Raw genomic sequence first — 8,716 nt, forward strand, 5'->3', positions numbered from 1 at the left:
CCCTGGCTCAGATGCTGCTCACTCCCCAGTCTGAACCGCTGGCTCTTGGAGTTATAAAATGTTGGGGAAGGGCTGGGGATCAGGCTCCAGGTGAGTGAGATCTGGGCCTGGGAGGGGCAGCCAGTGAGGGGTCCCAGCACACACCTTGGTAGCAGGTGGAGAAGATGGAGGCTCTGAGTTGGCAGGGAGGCTGGGTTAGATCCTGCACCTCCGGCCATTCCCTACACTGGCTTTGTGGGGAGAACAACTAGGGGGACCAGATGTTCCGATTTTATTGGGACAGTCCCGATATTTAGGGCTTTGTCTTATATAGACCCCACTACCGTCTCGATTTTTCATATTTGCTATCTGGTCACCCTACACAACCCCCATCCCACGTGGGACTATTCACAGAGTGTCACCCTTACCCAGTGCTACGAAGCCGTCCGGGTGTCCCGCCCTCGAGAGCTGCCTTTTCCTACCACCGCGTACGTCACAGCCACGTCCCCGTCCAGTCTGGGCTGCTGGGACGTCAACACATTTACACGATTCAACATTTACAGCCTGTTTCCAGTCTGAATTTGTCTACAAGGGAGCCCCAGGGCAGGAGCCCTGAGCAGGGCCCCAGGATGCGGCAAAGGGGAAGGAGAGGAATGGCCCCTCCTTAGAGCTGGGGCAGGGGAGCGCCATGCTCAGGAGGGGGCTGGAGCCTGGGTCTTAATTTTAACCGTGTGCCTCAGTCTTATTGGAATCAATGGGATGGACGCAGGCACTTGGAGTCCCACATACGATCAAGCGCTCCCCTCAGCTGGGGCTTCCGGGGATGGGACAAGCCGTGGGTCAGTCAGGGAAACTCCCCCTGTCATCAGGGACCCACAGACAAACCCTTCTTTTTTCTTCTATTGCATGTCTGGGGCCAGATCCCCAGCTGGTGTAAATCAGCGTCACTCCATTGCTGTCACAGGCGTGAGGCTGATTTACACTCACTGGGGATTTGGTTCATTGACATCAATGGAGTTACGGCTGATTTACACCAGTGGCGGATCTGATCCCATTGACTCCAGTGGAGCTACAGTGAAATGAAAGTGACTGGAGGATGAAACTCAGATTCTTCAATTCTTTCCTCCTTCATGCCAAGATGGTCACTATTTATCTCCTGGGGCTGGGATCACTCCGCGGTGACCCTCACTACTGGCCAGGCCTGAGGTGCTGACACTGGGATCAGCCCAGGGGATTCCCAGATTTAGCTGTAACTCCTGGTGCCTGTTTCCATGGGAACGTTCTTTCGAAACCCAGCAAACTGTGAGCACTGTCATGGCGACTCACCTGGTCAGCGTGGGCTCCGGTGACCACGGTGTCTGGGGGAGAGAACCGAGGTCAGTGCATCCTCACAAGCCGCCCCACACCCCGGAGAGACACGGCCCCACGTCCCCCAGGGACACAGATCCATCCCTGACCCCAGCTGGGCCCACTGAGGAGAGACAGCACCGGACACCACAGTGTGAGCCCTAATGGACTGGCTGGCCCAATGGACACTGGGTACCCAGCCTGCTGCCCATGTTGGATAGGGCGGCCATGTGTCTGGTTTCCGACTGGAACACCCAGTCGAAAAGGGACCCTGGTGGCTCCAGTCAGCACCATTGACCAGGATATTAAAAGTCCTGTCAGTGGCAGAGCAGGGTTAAGTCAGGCACCCTATCTGCACTGGCTCCGTGCAGCTCCTGGAAGCAGTGTCATGTCTCCCCTCTGACTCCTACAGGTAGGGGCAGCCTGGGGGCTCCTCACGCTGTCCCTGCCCCAAGTGCTAGCTCTTCAGCTCCCATTGGCTGGGAACTGCAGCCAATGGGGTTTGCAGGGAAGGCACCTGCAGACTGGGCAGCACACTGACCCGCCTGGCAGTGCCTCTACATAGGAGCTGGGGGGAGGACATGACACTGCTTCCAGGATCTGCTTGAGATAAGCACCACCCAGAACCTCCATTCCTGCCCCCCACCATGTTGTAACCCCCTGCCCCAGCCCTGATCCCCCTGCTATCCTCTGAACCCCTTGGCCATAGTGTGGAGCACCCTCCTGCACCCCAAACCCTCATCACCGGCCCCACCCCAGAGCCCACATGCCCAGGCAGAGCCTTCATCTCCTCTCACATCCCAATCCACTGCCTCAGCCCGGAGACCCCCCCTCCACCCTGAACTCCACATTTCTTGCCCCCTCCCACAACCTAACCCCCTGAGCCAACCCAGTGAAAATGAGCTAGTGAGTGAGGGTGGGGAGAGCGACAGAGGGAGGGGGGATGGACTGCGCAGTGGCGGAGCCTCAGAAAAGGGGTGGGGCCCAGATAATGGGCGATGCTGTTCGTTCCTGTCATGTGTCTCCTTTCTCCCCATGCAGGGAGTTGTCTGCCCAGGCCCCTGCAGCCACCCTGCAGTTTGTGGCAGACGCTGCCAGAGCTCTAGCCAGTCCCGTCCCTGCCCATGGCTGGGGGCTCCCGTCACCTCGTCACTGGGCTGGGCAGAGGCTGAGGCAACAGGGAGAACAGTCCCCATCAGGGCAGGATTCTCTGGCCTGGCTACCCAGGGCCCCTTCTGGCCCCAACACCCCGGACTCTGATGCCGGCCAACAGACGGACAAAAGGCGGGAGCCGAACTCCCACCAGGGCAGTGCCAGAACAATAGGCTCTTACACTGGATCTGATCTTCAGAGTCTGGGCTGCTCCGGTCTGGGCCAGAATCCCTGTGTGGATTGAGAGCTGTGTCAGTCCCATGTGCAGCACCTGAGGCTGGGGCCGGGGGAGGGGTGGGGTGAGGCCATTAGTGATGGGGGAAGAAGGGCAGCAGCACCATCACCCTCGGGGGGCGGAGGGGGGTGAGGCTTCCAGACTAGGGTCAGGCCCCCGCAGAACCCCAGGAGAATTTGCATTGTGGGTAGCCAGGGGCTACAGGCCAGGTCAGCTACCCAGGACAGAGTCCCAGGCAGGGCAGCAATGATCCCCCCAAGACCTTCGCATCCCCTGTGGAACAACCCCAGAAAGGAGCTGGGGGTCAGGGCGAGGCTCCCTCCTACCTGTGAGTCCTGCAGCGTGACAGAACTACCGAGAGAAAGAAAATAGTGTTAGGGGAGCTCAGTATACGTCACAACCTGGGGCGACTGTCAGGACAGAGCCACCCTGGCGGTGTGCACCTCGGCTCCCGATGTGCTGCACCTCCCTGCTGGTCTGTGGGGTCTAGCAACCCACAGAGCCCTGCAGCCACAGATCCACAGAGGCTGCACAGGTCAGTGGTTAGTGCAGGGGACAGCTGCCCAGAGACCTCAGTGCTGGGTGATCTCAGACCAGTCAGTTCAGATCCCCTGCCTCAGCCGGGTTACAGCTGCAGACGTGCCCTTCACTGCCATTGGCGTGGGATTTAACGTGTCAGAGTGATGCTCTGGAACAGCCGCCCGCCCCAGCTCATGCTCCACCCCACCGGCACCTACCTGTCCTCATGAGAAAACAGCCCAGCAGCGCCAGAGCCAGGCTGGTCGTGAGGGCGAGTCCCACAATGGCTCCCTGTCCTAAAAAACCATTGGAGCAGCCAGGAAGAGAGAGAAAAGCAGGGGATTAGGCTGGCGCAGAGGAGCCCAGGGACTGATGTGGGTGGGGCTGGGAGCATCCAGAACACAAAAGGGATCCAGGATGAAGGGTGAGCCCCAGGGGTTGGGATAGGGATCCGGAGGGGCGGGGAAGCCCCTGGGCCAGGGATACAGGATCAGAGGGGTGAGCGCCAGGGGCCAAGCACACTTGAATCAAGACCCCTCCTCCCTTTATGGTGTCTCATTGATTAGATCTCTTCTAGGGCATCAGATTACTCCATCCCTGGTTCTGCTTCGATTCAAGGTTCCTCAGGCCTCCTGTGCTAACTTCCCCCTTTAGGAGAGGAATATCACAGCCCTCTTTCTGGGCTCTGAGCTGACATCCTGGGGGAATGGGGAGGGAGGGTTCCCCTCCTGGGGGTCCAGAGTCCCACAACCCTCCTTCCTGGGGCTGCGTGGGATCATTGAGGCCAACTTCAGCCCTCGCTCAGCTTCTCTGCGCCCACCCCTTTTAACCCAGGTCGGCCATCTAGGGTGACCAGATAGCAAGTGTGAAAAATCGGGACACTTTTTTTTCCCTGGGGTGGGGGGAGTATATTGGCCTATAGAAAACAAAGCACCTAACTCCCACTGAAATCCTTAGAGACCACCTAGCACCTATGCAGATAACCCCGTCAGCGCAGCTTCAGTTATAGCAGGGGAAGAGTGTTTCTGTCAGTGTAGCTAACATTGTTTGTGGACATGGTGTTCCTCCAAGGCAGAACAACTGCTTCTGTCAGTGTACGCTGTGTGTACACTCAGAGACTATGCTGGTAACGGTTCTGTAGTGTAGCCAGAGCAACACTTTCATTTCCCCGTTCAGTGATTTCGCCAGAGTTTGGAGATGTTTTGAAAAGTTACAGAGCAGAAAAAAGAGAAAGATAAAAAGGTAAAAATGAAAACAAAAAATCACCCCAGTCATCATTCATTCTGCTGCCCTGAGCGGCAAAAAACGGGGAATGGGGAGGCAGGGGCAGGGGAAATTTAAAAAAAAAAATTGTGATGTTTGAAAATGGAAATGAAAACAATTCCATTAGGAATGAAACATTTTTGGCTATTTTTGAAAGTTCTCAGTTCTCAGTGATTTTTTTAAATTAAATCCTATTATTTTGTGGAGTGTTTTTCAGGTGAGATATTTCCAGCAACTCTAGTTTGACCTCGGTTAGTTTACAGCTTTGTTTTCTGAACTGCAGCAAAGCATGTGCACGAGCACCTGAATCGCAGCCAAACTGACAAGGATCACACCTGCCACTTGCACGGGCTCCATGGTTCTTCTATTTTGCTGCTACGCCCCCAAAAACCATTCACCCTAGGACAGAGGCAAGCATGGAAAAAGTCAGCACAAGAGATGGAAGTTTCCCAGAGTGAGGAGTGACTGACGACAGGGGGTTATAACAAAAATTGATTTCCCAGATTCACCCTTGTGTGATGCCAGCCTGACACCAGTGCAACACCGCTGATTGCAATAGATGATTGCGATGGAGTGACACCGATGGCAATCCGTGGGGGCGCGGAGGTGAGCTGGGCCCCTCGACTATAGCTGGTGCCGCGTTAACAGCCACTGTCTGAATCATCATCGCTTGGGCTGAGATTCTGTGCTGGGGCCAGCACAGGGCACCAGCTCAGTTCCTCTTTGCCCCTCTGCCCAGCAGGGTCTTCACGCCTTGTTAACACTAGCTGAGAGCATTACCGGCCACGTACAGATACCAGGGCTCACTAGGGAGCAGATAGTGGCATGTGGGGCTGCCTGGACATTTTACATTCCTCAGACAGAGGTGAGCCCCTGTAGCCGCCTGCCCATCCAGGCACCTGTGGCAGGGTAAAGTCTCCCCACGGAGACGGGCATGTGCTCCCCCATCATCCCAGCCCAGCCTTCCCGCTTTCCTACAGGGAAATCCCACAGCATGGAGCAAAACCATTTACCTTGGGGTGATGTGCCCCCTCCAGAGCCAACATCACCTGTGGGGCAGATACACAGCCATCACACATCACTTCAAAAAGCCAAAAGCCTGATACAAAGGAGGGGTAGAAGAACAACCTCAAGCAGGTTTTTCTCAATTTTTTGATTCACTGAAACATTTGAAAAAAAATTGTTTTCAAGTCAATCTGGAACAAGTTTCCCCACCACCGGGAAAAAAAAATCAGCTAGTCTTGCTGCTCTGTTCCATACTTGTATTCCATGAAGGTTTTAGTAAAGTAAAGTAGACCATGGTGACACTAAACCTGCCGAATATCTGACAGTTTGTCCATTTTCACACTCTGCCCTTCAGAGAAGATCATGATATTTGTCTTTTAATTAGTGGGAAAAACCTGCTCTTCCTCACCATGAAACTCAGCAGTGGCTGAGAGGATGAGGATTAATCACTAAAAATATTGCTAAATTCCCCCAGGGACAGAGTTCTCACCTGGGAAATGTCAGGGAAGGAGAGGGAAGTTTTCATAGAATCACAGACTTTAAGGTCAGAAGGGACCATTATGATCATCTAATCTGACCTCCTGCACAATGCAGGCCACAGAATATCACACACCCATTCCTGTATCAAACCTGTGTCTGAGCCATTGAAGTCCTCAAATCATGGTTTAAAGACTTCAGGATGCAGAGAGTCTTCCAGCAAGTGACCCATGTTCACGCTGCAGAGGAAGGCGGAAAACCCTTAGGGCCTCTGCCAGTCTGCCCTGGAGGAAAATTCCTTCCCGACCCCAAATATGGCGATCAGCTAAACCCTGACCATGTGGGCAAGGCTCACCAGCCAGACACACAGGAAAGAATTCTCTGTAGTAACTCAGATCCCAACCCATCTAACATCCCATCGCAGGCCATTGGGCATATTTGCCACTAATAGTCAAAGACCAATTAATTGCTAAAATTAGGCTATCCCATTATACCATTCCTTCCATAAACATATCAAGCTTAGTCTTGAAGCCAGATATGTCTTTTGCCTCCATTACTCCCCTTGCATGGCTGTTCCAGAACTTCACTCCCCTGATGGTTAGAAACCTTCGTCTAATTTCAAGTCTAAACTTCCTGATGGCCAGTTTATATCCTTTTGTTCTTGTGTCCACATTGGTACTGATCTTAAATAATTCCTTTCCTAACCTGGTATTTATTCCTCTGATATATTTATAGAGAGGAATCATATCTCCGCTCAGCCTTCTTTTGGTTAGGCTAAACAAGCCAAACTCTTTCAATCTCCTTTCATATGACAGGTTTTCCATTCCTCGGATCATCCTAGTAGCCCTTCTCTGTACCTGTTCCAGTTTGAATTCATCCTTCTTATACATGGGAGACCAGAACTGCATACAGTATTCCAGATGAGGTCTCACCAGTGCCTTATATAACGGTGTTAACACCTCCTTATTTCTACTGGAAATACCTCACCTGATGCATCCCAAGACGGCATTAGCTTTTTTCACGGCCGCATCACATTGGCGGCTCATAGTCATCCTGTAATCAACCAATACTCCGAGGTCCTTCTCCTCCTCTGTTACTTCCAACTGATGCCTCCCCAGTTTATAACAATAATTCTTGTTATTAATCCCTAAATGCATGACCTTGCACTTTTCACTGTTAAATTTCATCCTATTACTATTACTCCAGTTTACAATGTCATCCAGATCTTCTCTGTATTGGCAATACCTCCCAGCTTTGTGTCATCCAGAAACTTTATTAGCACATTCCTACTTTTTGTGCCAAGGTCAGTAATAAAAAGATTAAAAAAGATTGGTCCCAAAATCGATTGCTGAGGAACTCCACTAATAACCTCCCTCCAGTCTGACAGTTCACTTTTCAGTAGGACCCATTATAGTCTTTCCTTTAACCAGTCCCTTATCCACCTTTCAATTTTCATATTGATCCCCATCTTTTCCAATTTAGCTAATAATTCCCCATGCGGAACCATATCAAATGCCTTACTGAAATCGAGGTAAATTAGATCCACTGCGTTTCCTTTGTCTACAAAATCTGTTACCTTCTCAAAGAAGGAGATCAGGCTGGTTTGGCACAATCTATCTTTTTGTAAAATCATGTTGTATTTTGTCCCAATTACCATTGACCTCAATGTCCTTAACTACTTTCTCCTTCAATTTCTTTTTCAAGACCTTGCATACTACAGATGTCTAACTAACAGGCCTATAGTTACACATTTTTTCCCCTTTCTTAAAAATAGGAAAAATATGTTAGCAATTCTCCAGTCATACAGTACAACCCCTGAGTTTACAGATTCATTAAAAATTCTTGCTAATGGGCTTTCAATTTCATGTGCCAATTCCTTTAATATTCTTGGGTGAAGATTATCTGGGCCCCCCAATTTAGTCCCATTAACTCTAGATATCATGGTGTATCCCTGCCCGTCCTAGCTCCATGACCCCTCTGCACCAAGCCCACCATTAGTGCAGTGCATTACCGGCCACATGTAGGTACCAGAGGTCACTCGGGAGAGAATTGTTCTCCTGGTTATTGTCATCCTTGAGCTGGTAGCGGCAGGAAAAGGCCCCTGCGCTCTCCCTGGACACTGTGTAGGGTGAATCGTAGACGAGTGTATTTCCTCCCTTGGGCTGGACAGAAATCTCCTTCCCATCTTTGCAGAAGACAATGCGGGTCATGGTGGCGTCCACAGGGACTAAACATGACAGCAAGGCCGTGTCCCCTTGACGAGCTGACAGTCTGTCCAGAAACAGCCGTGGGGCAGGGAGACTGCCTGGGGAGCAAACACACCAGTGTTAAACACCTGGGCCAGATCCCCCGCTGGTGTCAATCAGCAAAGCTCCATTCACTCCTTTGGAGTGAGGCCGATTGACACCAGCTGGGGATCTGGCTCCATTGACTCCAATGAAGCAATGCTGATTTACACCAGCTGGGGATCTGGCTCCATTGACTACAGTGAAGCAACGCTGATTTACACCAGCTGGGATCTGGCCCCTGTGTGGTGTCACACCCTGGGGCTGTGGTGTCTGAAGGAAGAGACAGGATGCCCTGGGAGGGTGCAGAGATTTTAGCCTTTACTTGCCCCACTTTGGGGCCTGATGCCCCAGTGTATGCTCCCCTTCTATGCCAGTGCAGTGCTATAGATTAGAAGGGTTCAGCCAGGAGACAGGCAGAGTGTGGAGATTGCAATTTGGCCTCATTTGGGAT

General features: G+C 52.0%; 1 long non-coding RNA gene across 1 annotated transcript; it reads right to left on the bottom strand.

The window, feature by feature from the left end:
- Window positions 1–450: 450 nt before the first annotated feature.
- LOC120388168 lies at window positions 451–2,786 on the bottom strand. Its single transcript, XR_005590510.1, has 3 exons — window positions 2,660–2,786; window positions 1,306–1,337; window positions 451–503 (listed from the first exon to the last, which is right to left on the bottom strand). It is a non-coding gene; the product is annotated as an uncharacterized LOC120388168 (long non-coding RNA).
- Window positions 2,787–8,716: the final 5,930 nt, after the last annotated feature.

Source organism: Mauremys reevesii, linkage group 22, assembly GCF_016161935.1.
Source record: "Mauremys reevesii isolate NIE-2019 linkage group 22, ASM1616193v1, whole genome shotgun sequence".
NCBI lineage: Eukaryota > Metazoa > Chordata > Testudines > Geoemydidae > Mauremys > Mauremys reevesii.